The sequence below is a fragment of the Balaenoptera borealis genome, assembly GCF_965194805.1.
Source record: "Balaenoptera borealis genome assembly, chromosome: 8".
NCBI lineage: Eukaryota > Metazoa > Chordata > Mammalia > Artiodactyla > Balaenopteridae > Balaenoptera > Balaenoptera borealis.
In genome coordinates, this window is record NC_138865.1 from 80,971,974 (window position 1) to 80,985,510 (window position 13,537).

Genomic DNA, 13,537 nt, shown 5'->3' on the forward strand with positions numbered 1-13,537 from the left:
TCTTTTGACTCAGCTCATTATTATGAGCTCACCTTTGGCTCCTTTAGCAATGTGGTGGTTATGAATGTACGTTGAGGAGTCTAATCCAGTTCCATCACTTAGTTGCTGTGTGATCTTGGATAAGTTACTTAACCTTTCTGTTTTCTCCATCAGTGAAGTGGAATCATAATAGAATCAATCTTACTTTTGAAGAGTAAGTGAGATAATGCATGTGGAGTGCCCAGCACTGTGACTGACCCCATAGTAAGCATGTGTTATTAGCCAAGGTAGGCTAGTTGTGTTATTGTAACAATCCACACAGGATTTAAGTATCTTTAAAACATACACATTTATCTTTCATTCACCTAATGTTGGCTGTGGGTCTGGGAGACTCTTCCAAGGGTTGGCTCAATGGTAAAGGCTGCTTCAATCTCGTGGTCCCTCCATCTCCACACATACTTCCGTGATCGATGATGTAGGTGGAGGCGAGTGGAGGGTCTCACTGTCTGTCAAGTGCTTTGGCCCAGAAATGACACATATCACTGCTCCTTAGAACCAGTTGGCCAGAACTAGTCACAGGACCCAAAGGTAAAAGAAGCAAAGATGTAATCTTTCCATGTGCCCAGAAGGGGATGAGCCCCGCACTCGATGTCTCCATAGATAAAGAAGATGTCACAGTACACAGTGCAGTCGTGTACCAGGCGAATGTCCTCCGGGAAGGAGGCTGATGTTGGAGCCACAGAAGTTTGAAGTTTTACATTAGGCCTTAAAGAGACCTTATGTTTTTCATTAGTCCTCATAATTGAGGGTTCCGTATGGCCTGGGTAGTCTAAAATAATGGCCCAAATTTAGAATAAGGCTGATATTTCATAGAAAATACATGAAGGATAAAATGAGATGATTTGTGGTAGTTCTGAGAAATCTGGTGCTGGTAATGAGGGTGCGGGTGTGACGATTATTTATCTATATCCCACGTAGTGTGGTTCACTAAGGACATAGATCTGTTATTTTGATCTTTCCCTTAGCGTTATTTTCCCAAGGGAGGGCTTGGCACTGCTATTGATGGAGAGGTTGGAAAGACAGCCCAGTGCATCTCTGGGCCTGTGAACTGGGAGAAGTCCCTGCGCCCCGATGGTGGGATCAGTCCTCCGTCACACCAGCACTGACAGTTAAACAAAGTACAAAATAACCCATGGACGTAGAGTCAGGTTTCCCATTCCAACAGGACTGGCCCCAGCAGTCAGCAGTTAGCCATGCGCCGCTAATGGGGGCTTCCTGGAGAACCTCATTTACTGTGTGTCACTAATAATCCTGTTCATCAGGGCTGGGTCCACTAGACTGCTTTTGGGGTGATATGAAAGGAACTGGCATTTCTTTGAAATGTTGAGCCTTTTTGGTGCCGAGTGGAGAAGTCCCTTTGTCAGCGCTGATTTTGTTTGGAGCAAAGGTGTCAAGAGTGTGAATATTCCTTATCAGCTCAGGGAAAGGAATCATTGAACATGGAGAACTGGAACAGAATTGCCATAGAAACTGAGATTCCTTGATTTTTAACATCAACTCCTATAATAACTTGCTGTGAGAAGTTGGGGATGTCACATAATTTTGTTGGACCTATTTCTTTTATTAAAAAAAGAATAAATGCTACACTACCTACTTTGGAAGTTTAATGGGAAAAGCAGATGAGAAAAATGCAGCCCCTTAAAAAGCATGAAGGTAGTAGAATGGATATTTTTCTTGTTACAAAGAAAAATATTTTATTATAAAATTTTGGAAAATATGAATACAGGTAAAAATTTAACATGAAAATCTTAAAACCAAACAAAATGCCACCACATAGAGATAATGGCTGTTAATGAATGAATGGGTGTATATCTTCCCAAGAGTTTTATAATCTACTCTTTCTGTATAAAGTACATTTTGAACATCTTTTTGTTTCGTTACGTGTTTTAAATGGATGTGTGGTATTCCACCGAATGAAGATAAATTGTAAAACCAGTGTCCAATTTACAGTTATTTTAGGTTATCGTCAGTTTGCCTGGCTCTAGTGGCTATTTAGAACTTCCCCTTGTCCGCTGCCTATCAGCTACATGGTCAGGGTAGGATTTCCCTTCTCCCTCCCCGGCCCAAATCAGCCCTGCTTGGTGTAAACTAACCCAAGGTGGCCCCATGCCTATTTGCCACAGGGATTGGTTCAGGAGCAAGCAAGGAACCTAAGTTAATTCCATTGGAATGAAGCTCAGTACTATGTTCTATGTGTTCTATGTCTAGGAAAAAGGGAAAAAAATTCCTCTCCTCTAACAGCTGCAGCCATTAAAAAAAAAAAAAAGGCAGGTGGACGCCAAGTTAAGACCAAAGTCTGCACATGGAGGAAGGCAGAGCTGGGAGAACTGGCAGAGAAGTCCAGGTAGAACCATGGTGGAAATTCGAACTACTACTGAACCTTTCAGTAGGTGAACCGCAGACTCCCTGTATGACTGAGCCCAGTTTGAGTTGAGGTTCCTGTTACTTGAAACCAAAAGCATCCTAGGTGACACATCCATTTAAAACAGCACTGCAACAAACATACCCAGTTAAATCTTTGTGCCCATCCATGACTTTTTCCTTTGCCTATATTTTAGTAGAATTGTGAAATTAGAGTGTGTGTGTTTGGCCAGATTCCCTTGAATTCCTTTTTACAGTTTTTATGTTCCCACTGGCTTTGATGTGCTTTCACTGCCACGGTAGGTACCTGGGACTCTTTTTGGGAAAACTGCACTTGGGCTACGGGAGTTTGTCAGAACACCTGGAGAAACTGAAGTGCCTGAAGGGTGACTGTGGTGCCTGGAAATCACTCTGGTGTAGCCCTTAGCCAGTGATGGGTAGATGAGGGAGTAGGAAAGCCCAGCTCCTTGGGCCCAGCTCTGAGGCACAACTTGCACTTCAGAGCACCCTGAGGGACTCGGGTGAAACTACCCTCTGCAGGACCTGCTGGCCGTGTGTCTTCGCGTGGCTTCCTCTCGTCTCTGTCCTGCTTCCCCCCTCCCCTTGCCAGTCTCCCTGGGAACACGTGCACGAATCCTCATCTTAGGGTCTGCTTCTGGGGAATGCAGTCAAAGCCAGCTTGTGAACGATATTCAGGTTTCTGACGGCACAGACGTTTAATGCAAATGATTAAGGGCTAGCATGACTGTTAGTCAGATGGGACGTTACGATGGTCTGGCTGGTGACATTGGCTCTCAGGTACGTTGGGAGTTAGATGAAAAAAGGAAGAGGCGTCACAGCTTTTGACAGTGGTTTGCCGAACACACTTGAGTGCAATTTTGAAACTGGCTTTGGATCGCTGAATGAATGTGTCAGCTCTTCCTTTGGGAAACTGAATATTATCCTGTCTAACAGAGCTCAATATTATGGTCTTTTTTTGGCTGAAGTCTAAATCCCCTTCATTTAATACCATCCCATTTTCCTTAGTTATAGTCTATTGTACCATCATAAAAACTCTTTATACTTGGTCCTAACAATTCTCGTTTGATAAAAGACAGGCTGCTCTTACATTGGAAAATGCATGAGTCACCCTGAAGGAGAGAGTGATGGGGAGGAGGATAATGGCATATAAAGCCCTGCGAGGGGGCTCTTCTGGAAGGCATCTCCAGCCCCCATGTGCTTGGGTTGCTAACATTAGTGCTGTCTTGATGCCTCTCTACCCTTCACAAATATCTTCTCTTTGTCCTTCCAAAGTCCCTCTTGTCCTGTCCTTGCATTTCCATTGTGATCACATGCTTTGGTCCAAGTTCACACCATTTATTGGAAACTGAATTGTATCCCCCCCACCCCTGCCAATTCCTATGTTAAAGCCCTCACCTCTAATGTGACTGTATTAGGAAATAGGGTCTTTAAGGAGGTAATTAAGGTTAAATAAGGTCATAATGGTGAGGCCCTAATCAGATTGGACTAGTGTCCTTATAAGAAGATAGAGACATCAGTGGCCTCTCTCTGTCCATGCACACACACAGGTAAGACCATGTGAGGACTCAGTGAGAAGGCAGCTGTCTGCAAGCCAGGAAGAGAGGCCTCAGAAGAAAGCAACTCTGCTGGCACCTTGATTTTAGACTGCAGAATTCCAGAACTGTCAGAAAGTAAATTTCTGTTGTTTAAGCATCCAGTCTCTAGTATTCTATTATGGCAGCCCAAGCAGACTAATGCACCATTTTATGTTGGTTTTTTTCCCCAGGAGAACAGTACCTATAATAGTAGACTAGCATCCTGGTCCCCAGGTCATTCTGGTTCAGTTAAATTTTTAAAGCAGCACTTACATCTTACCTCACACTGAAATAAATCCTTTTGTAACACGTGAGTGGCACAGAGTGGAGCTTAAAAGATTTAGCGGGCCATCATGCTCTCTCTAAACCACCCCTCGAACCTCTCTCTAACCCAGCCCACTCCTTCCTTGCCCAGTTGGAATTTTCTCTAGCTTCCATGGCGACTGTCCAAACCCCATCTGTTCTTTAGGGTCATCCTAAGGCTTACATCTTTGGGGCCTCTTCTCAATTTTCCAGCCAACCTCTACATCACTCTGGTACTTCCTGCCTTTGCAGAATTTAACAGAAAGAGAGGAGGTGATTGAGGGCATTGTGCCTAAGGTCTCAGGTGGATGAGAATCTTCCCTGCAGGCCAAGTGTCGGGCTGTAAACAATATCTTCAGGGCCTAAACTGAGAATAGAGGGATAGAAGGTGACTTGACTTTGGTGTATGTATGTGTTTATACCCATATATGTGAAGTCTGTGTTCTTGGAGGAGAGGCCCATTCATTTAGAGAGAAAAGAGCCTGCTCCACACTCCCCATCTGGAACTAGAAAGTTTGTCCTTAATGAGGCACATGTATAACACAGGTTATAGATTAAGACTGACAAGAAGAGAGCACACTGACTTTCGTCGAAGCACATCACACGTCAAAGACAGCTAGAAGTGGAAGAAACCAAGAAATCAAGTGTGGGAGTTCCCAAACTGCAGTTAGTTACTAACCACATGAATAACTTTTTAAAACCGTATTCACATTGCATCAGAGGGATGCTTTGATGCACTGCTGAGGTCTTCGCAGCAAAGCTCATGGGAATTTGGTATATGAGGATCCACACTAGCTATCCATTTCATCGGTGTCAATACTTCTGGACAGTTTGGGTGGAAAGGACAATTCCTGAAGGTGTGATACCTTCACCGCGTGTACTAGCATTGGGTCTTGCTTGTGTGTGTGTCACCGACTTTAGCCTTGCTGAAGCAATAATAGCTAAGATACTGTAGAGCTGAGAGGATATTTAAGTATTTATTTCCATGCTTGGTAGATATATACATAAGATAAAAGCACCTAACTTTTTTCTACCTATTGCTTAATTTCCACAGCGGTGTGCACACCACACTTTAGGAAACAGTGATGTAGTCCAATTTGTCTTCTCATTTGAAGATGAGAAATGAAGGTCTGGAGACCTTTCATTGCTCAAGGTCATTCGAGTGTTTAAGGGCAGGATGCTGGGGTTCCTGACTTCCAGGGAATCTAACTTTTCTCTTAAATTATACTGCCACTTAATCTCTTAGCAGTACATAAAGCAAATATTGGTGACCTGGTGGCATGCCAGCCCTCGGGTGAAATGGAGATCTGTGATTGGTTCTACTCTCAAACTTTTAAGAAATGGGAGTCTAGAAAAAAACCCCAAAACAGTCATGCAAAGACTCACTGGGCTGGAAGGGAGCCCGTGGTCATCTAGCTCAGTGCTGGGCTGAACCCTGGATCATCCAAGGAGGGTCTTGGAGACCTCTTTGCAGGCCAAGAAGTCAAGGCATAAGGGGGAATCAGGCAGGTTTGCTTCTGTGTTAATGTTATTTTCATGTAAGATCGCACTGAAAATTTCAAAACTAACACTGGAAACGTGCTGTGCTTGTCCATTTTCATCTTATAGGTAATGACATGAAGGCTCAAAGGGGGATCATGTTTTTCTAGTTAATAACAGACAACATTCCTCATCCAGCATTCCTATAGCTTAAAAAAGCAATAGAGGCAAGTGGGTCCATGAACGTGGGTTTTGTGGTCACGCAGATTTGAACTTGAATCCCAGCAGAGCTTGAATGGAGTTTTTCTCTCCAAATTAGGCAAATGGTTTCTCCAAGGCTCATGGGGCAGTCAGTGTTGTTATAGGGGAGTGAGGTAAAAGCATTTTCCTCACCATATCCTGCCCCAGACATGTTATCTGGAAGGAAGGAAGGAAGGAAGGAAGGAAAAATGGGAGGGATATATGGAGAAAGAGGGAGGAAACAAAGGTGGCAGAGAGCATTCCTAAAAGTCCTCCGTGTTACTTCCGCTGTACTTCCACACGCTCCTTGGGACCTCGCTTGCCAACAGAAATGTTGATTAAGCACTCTGGTTCTTATATACTTTCTGCATTGGGAACACTTATAGTTAGGTTTCAGGGCTCTGAGCTGAAACTGGGGAACTTGTCATTAAAAAGTCCTTTTAAAAAACACAAGTGCCCCAAAGCTTAATGGCATTAGATTTTGGCAATGATTTCATTTAAAAAAAAAATTAATTAATTAATTAATTATTTTTGGTTGCATTGGGTCTTGTGCTGTGCACGGGCTTTCTCTAGTTGCGGCGAGCGGGGGCTACTCTTCATTGCGGTGCGCGGGCTTCTCATTGCTGTGGCTTCTCTTGTTGTGGAGCACAGGCTCTAGGTGCGTGGGCTTCAGTAGTTGTGCCACACGGGCTCAGTAGTTGTGGCTTGTGGGCTCTAGAGCTCAGGCTCAGTAGTTGTGGCGCATGGGCTTAGTTGCTCTGCGACATGTGGGATCTTCCCGGACCAGGGCTCGAACCTGTGTCCCCTGCATTGGCAGGTGAGTTCTTAACCACTGCGCCACCAGGGAAGCCTGGCAATGATTTCTTGAATATGACACTGAAGGCACAGGCAACAAAAGGAAAATAGAGAAATTGGACTTAATGAAAATTTAAAAAAATTTGTGCAGCAGGACACTATCAACAGAGGAAAAGGGCAATCACAGAATGAGAGAAGATGTTTGGAAGTCATATATCTGATAAGGGATTAATATCTAAAGTGTACAGAGAACTCCTAAAACTCAACCACAAAGCAAACAACCTGGTTAAAAAATGGGCAAAGGACTTGATTAGACATTTCTGCTAAGAAGATACAAAAATGGCCCATAAACACATCAAAAGATGCTCAGTATCACTGATCATTAGGAAAATGCAAATCAGGACTACAGTGAGATACCGCCTTACACACATAAGGGTGGCGACTATGAAAACAAAAAATAACAGGGGTTGATGAGGATGTAGGAAACTGGAACCCTGTGCACTACTGGTGAGAATGTAAAATGGTAGAGCCATTGTGCAAAATATTATGGTGGTTCCTCAAAATTAAAAGGATTACCATATGATGCAATTCCACTTCTGGGTATATACCCAAAATAATTGAAAGCAGGTTTTCCAAGATATTTTGTATACCTATGTTCACAGCAGCATTGTTCACCATAACTAAACTGTGGAAGCAACCCAGCTGCCCATTGACAGATGAATAGATAAGCAAAACGGGGTGTATACACAACAGAATATTATTCAGCCTTAAAGAGGAAGTTCTGACACAGGCTACAACATGGATGAACCTTGAGGACATTATGCTAACTAACCAGTCACAAAAAGACAAATGCTGTCAGTTCCACTTGTATGAGGCACCTAGAGTGGTCAAGTTCATACAGACAGAAAGTAGAATGGTGGGCGCCAGGGGCTGGGAGTAGGGGGTTGCTGAAAGGGCATAGAGTTCCAGTTTTTCCAGAAGAAAAGAGTTCTGGAGATTGGTTGCCCAACAACGTGAATGTCCTTAACATTTATAAACTCTACACTCATAAATGATACGATGATAAAATTTTATGTTATGTGCATTTCACTACAATTAAAACCCAAACATGGACTTCCCTGGTGGCGTAGTGGTTAAGAATCCGCCTGCCAGTGCAGGAGACACTGGTTCGATCCCTGGTCCGGGAAGATCCCACATGTCGCAGAGCAACTAAGCCCGTGCGCCACAACTACTGAGCCTGCGCTCTAGAGCCTGCGAGCCACAACTACTGAGCCTGTGTGCCACAACTACTGAAGCCCGTGCACCTAGAGCCCATGCTCCGCAGCAAGAGAAGCCACCGCAATGAGAAGCCCGCGCACCGCAACGAGGAGTAGCCCCTGCTTGCCGCAACTAGAGAAAGCCTACGTGCAGCAATGAGGACCCAATGCAGCCAAAAATCAATAAATAAATAAATTTAAAAATTAATTTAAAAAATTATTAAAAAAAACAACCAAACACAACACAAGTGCCCCTGGGAGACACAGTAAATATTTTTGTTGTTCACAGTTTAGAGCTGCCTCACTGTCAGGGTGCTAGTCTTCAGTCAACTAGCTGAGAACTGGAACGGGGCGGGGGGGGGGGTGATGGGAACTTCCATGAAAGAGCTTCTGAAGCTAAGTAGGCTGGTTCATTTCCTAATTTCTTCAACGAATATCTGAGTGCTTGCTGGAGCCAGGCACTGTACTTGGTCCTCGAGATAGACAGCTGTGAAAAAGTTATACAGAGATCCTTGCAATCTGGGAGTGAGAGGTGCGGGTAGGGGAGGACCCCCAAATAAAAGCACGGAAGTTTTTAGCATGTTACCAGATGATGAAGATTACGGGAACAATAAGGCATCAAAGGGAAAGAGGGCTACCCTAATTAGAAGGGGACATGTGGACAGACCGGAGGGAGCAGCCCCAGTAGGTACAGAGAGAAAGAACATTCTAGGCAGAGAGAATAGTAAGTGCAGGAGGCTACAGGGAGGGAGCTGCTAGGAACAGCCAGGGACAGCGCGCCAGTGTGTCTGGAAGGACTTGAGGGAAGGGGAGGGACAGTGTGTGTGTGTGTGTGTGTGTGTGAGAGAGAGAGAGAGAGAGAGAGAGAGAGAGAGAGAGAGAGACAGAGTGAGACAGAGAGAGGGATGCGGAGGGGGAGAGAGGGAGAAGACTTTGCTTTTATTCGAATCCAGATGGGAGCCTCTGAAGGGTTTTGAGCTCCGAGTGACACGTTCTGACTTGGGACTTACCAGGATCACCGTGACCGCTGTACCTAGAACGGATTGAATGGGAGGGGGCAAAGCAGAAAAACGCGTTTGGAGGGGGTGCGCAGAAGGGGAGAGCAGGGCTGGTGGGACCTGAGGGGAGAGGTTTTCTGTCTCTTGCAGGGTGCCCGGTAGGGTTTAGTCTGGGTGTGGCCGCCCCCGCTCCCCGTCTGCAGCACTCTGCCCTCCTCACCTCCTGTAAACGGAGGCTAAGTGCATCCTGGAGGCTCTCCCAGACAGTTGATGGCCTGCCTGGGACAGTCCTGAGTCACAGCCCCTCGGCTGTAACCGGCTCCACGGACGCTCCTGTCCTGAGCGTTTACCTCCCTCAGGGGGAGTCCTCGTTCCCCAGGGAGGAAATGGGTACCTCGCAGCTGCGGGCTTTTAACTCCTGTAAAGCTGCAGGACAGATGACTTCGCTGAACATGCTTCATGCAGGGAGGAGTGGGTCATCTCAGAAAAGGGAATAAAACTTCTCAAAACTCCGAACCAGGGAATTGCAGAGAAGCTCGCTGTCTTCTCTCTTGGGTGCGTGTGTGTGAATCGTGGAAGGAGAGGGCAGACACCGACTTGGGTCTCGGTTCGCCCCCGTGGACCATTCTTCCAGGGCAAGTTTTTCTTAGCGTCACTCGATTTCCTGAATTGGGAGAATGAATACCCAGTGTAGAAAAGGGGGGGAAGAAAAGCGTGTTAGTTAGCATGAAATATGGTCATCTGATGACTTGTCCATTATGTATTTGAGGAAGCAGAGGTTCTGAAGACCTTCACCTACTCAAGGAGAGGAAATTGCATCTGTCTAGACCAGGACCTCTTACCTTTGCCACTGGTGACATTTTGTGTCCGATAATTCTTCGCTGTGGGGCTGTCCTGGGCATTGTAGGATATTCCTACAGTATCCCTGGCCTCTACCTAGTAGGCGCCAGTAGTCCTTCCCCAGCTGTGACAAGCAGAAATGTCTCCTGAAATTGTCAGTTGTCCTGGGGGTGGGGAGCTGGGGGGAGGGGTTCAGAGTTGCTCTGGGTTGAGAGCCCCTGACCCAGGCTCAGCAGGCACATGGGTTAAGTCAGGACTGTGTATGTCATGTCCTCTCTGGCTAACAATAATCGATGGAGTTAAAACCAGTAGTGGCTTCTGCTTGGTCCCTGGGATAGCAGAGCATTCACTGTTCTGCCTTGAGAGAACAATTTTCCTGTGTTTTATCTAGTAAGGCCCTTGTGATGGCTGGACTCTGGGCACCCCAACTAATAAGCATGCCTATAAGGCGAAGAAACCAAAACCAACGTCCTCCCTGATTGCCAGGGAGGGGGCATGTTTTCTTTCCCCTCCCTCTCCTGGATCCATGCAATAATTAGCCAAAGTAAAATGAATATTAGCTCATGCTTAATTGCCTTTACAGCGACTCGCTGGCACTGACCCAGTAGTGCTAAACCAATTATTTTTTGAACTTTATGGCTTTAAATAATCCTTTGCTCTGAAATTCCCTGTACCCCTCGGCTACTTAACCACAGGCCCCTCTGCCCTAAATCCTTTTCTTATACTTTGTAGCTTTTTAAGCAAGGCCCCTCTTTAAGAAGACATAATCCCTTCTCTGTAGAAAACATGAAAGACCTTGAACAAATCAAGATTTCTCCATGGAGAATTCAGCTAATCCTGTGCTTAGCTCCTAACAAGGAAATCCATCTCTCCACCAAGCACGCCATTACCCGGACTAATGCCTGACTTGAATAACAAGCAAATTATTGTGCTTTTAATTGTACCCTGCTCGGTCACAAAGCACATCTGAGAGAGGAATGTGCCCAGCTTCTCCAGGAGAAACAGGTCAGGCCTCTAATCCTCCTTTTCTGTCGCCTTCCCCTCCCCCTTTCCAATCCTTTCTCTTCCCAGCAGAGCAGAGGGAAAAAAAAGAGACAGCTAAATTATGTTTAAAATGAAAGAGTCTAAAAAGAAGAAAAACGGTGGTAAATACTGACTTGGGAGAGGATGAATTATCTATCCACAGCCTCTGCAGTGTGGCTCATTTGAGAACAATCAGTGCTCTCACTGGCTTGCTGGAGGGAGATATCTGTGAGCTTTCTCAGCCTCAGCACTCCTGCTGTTTGGGGCTGGATACTTCTTTGTTGTGAGGGGCCTGTCCTGTGCATGGAAGGATTTTTAGCCTCCCCTAAGTTGTGACAATCCAAAGTGTCCCAAGACACTTTTAAATGTCTCCTGGGTGTAAAATGGCCCCTGGTTGAGAACCACGGCCCCAAGCCCTTCCATATTGGGATGTACTTGCTCTCTCTCCCATTCTCTCCCCCCCCCTGTACACAAAACCCAAGAAAATCATGGTTCCTGTGTTACAACTGGGGAGATCAACGTGCTTTTCATGTAGGTAGAATGAACGGAAAGGAAAAAGACACTGACTTGTGTGTAGTCAGGAGACAGAGTGGGAACCCCCTCAACACCAAGACTGAAAAGAGTCTTAGGATGTGGGTGTGTTTCTGGCTCCCGCTGGGAAGTGGCAATGCCCCTGGCTGAACAAGCCAACTTTCGAATGCCTCTCTACCCTGTGCACTTTGGAATTGGGCTTGCTGTGGGTGAGATGAGGAGTGATGGCGAGGCTGCAGAGATGAAGGCGCCTGTGAAGGTGCTGACTGTCTCCTCCCACACTACTTGGGACAGGGGAGAACTACCCAGCTTCAGAGATACCCATTGCTCAGACAATGACAATCCTGTCTTGGACCTAAACATCGGGATGAAAGAGGGCTACTGACACGACAGACGTTGTGCAAGCATGGGGTTGCACTTTCATTACAGACATTGAGGCAAACATTTCACTCCTGGTGATATAAAGAGACCTCCCTATTTTTAGGCACTTACGAGAAACATTATTGCTTGTCCTTACCGGCCAGAAGGAAAAGCGGGAGAACGAGCACATTGCAGTGAGCCCCCATCTCCACTAGATGGCGGTGTACATCTTCCTCAGAAGCCAGGCAGGCAGAGCTCACGGCAGCTCGTTGGCCTAAGCAAGGCAAGTGCCACTCTTCTTTCGGGAGACAGCCGTCTCCTCTCATTGTTGGCACAAACAGCCCCAAACAATTGCACTGACCACACAGCTCTAAGCCACATTCCAGGGCACTGCTGTCTGTTCAGGAGTGAATGCTGGGAAAATGAACCACGCTGCTAATTTGCTTGATTGGGGGGAAAAATAAGATCTCAAGTGACAATGGCTGTAATTTATTTTTCCAACAAGAATAGGGGCAAAGCCATTTCATCCCCCACCCCCGCCAACTGCTACCATAAATGAAGGCAATCACCTAATTAGTCCTGAATTACTAACTGGCAGGGTAAAGATCTGCTGGAAATCAAGCTGAAGTGGGGAGTCTGGAGAAAGGGATGTGATTTCTGTGGGAGGAGGGGAGGGGTAGGGCGGGGTGGGAGGGGCGGGAGGGGAGGGGAAGGCCTGAAGCCCATTGTGGGGCCCTGGGCCCCTGTGGTCTGGGGGCCATGCTGGCCCTGACCCTGGAAGGAAGAGGCTTAGTGATGTCTTCAGGCCGTTCATTTTGTGCAGGCGAATGACTTTCTAAACTGAAGGAAAAAGAACCTGTTGGAGAAAACCTATCCGTGAGTTTCTCTGAAAATGCTACAGATGGAGATGAACTGGCTTGGGAAGGAGAGCACAGCCCTGCGGCGCCTGGCCACCCCGCTGCTGGGTGGACCCCCCCCCAGGAAGGTTCTGGCATGGAAATGACAGGCAGATCTGAAACCAAGTTGGGCTTTACGTCATTAAGAAATCCCCCAAAGGAATGGAATAAAGGCCTCATTTCAGACTTTGGGTTTCGCCTGTGTCCTGAGGAAGCGCCTCTTCCCCAGCTGAGACAGCGCGCTGTCCCCGCGACCCAGTGAGCAGCCCTCGTCCTGCGAGGAAAGCAAAACAACAGCGGGGTGGGTGCGCGCCCAGAGCTACCCCTCGAAGGCTCCGCAAATTCAAGTCGCAATTGATTTGTTCAGGGATGACTTCTTGTGTTCTAGTTAGATGTGACTTTAATCGAAGTGCTTCCCTAAGGCGATTTATCACAACTGTGAACTGTCAGTTTGCACAGCTGCTGCTTTTTTAGGGAAACACACAGGCTCGGGAGGCGGAGGAGCCGCCGCGGGCTCCTCTCTTTCCCACAGAACGGCCCGCGGGCCCCTCGCCCACCAGAAACATGTGCACCTCGTCCTCAGAGGCCGCCGCTCCGGTGCTCGGGCTCCTCTGCTGTTTCTGGCTGCTGAACAGCCCTTTCCTCTCTCCTGGGAGGGGCAGCTGGTTTCCTTTTGGGGCGCTCCCCTTCTCCGCGTCTCAGCTCCTGCAGCGGAGACGAGGCTGCCCCTCTCTCCTTGCACGCTGTGGGCTGGGTGTGCAACCCGGCTCGGGCCACAGTCCCCCACTGTCCCCGCCGACCCCGCTCAGCGCCCACGACTG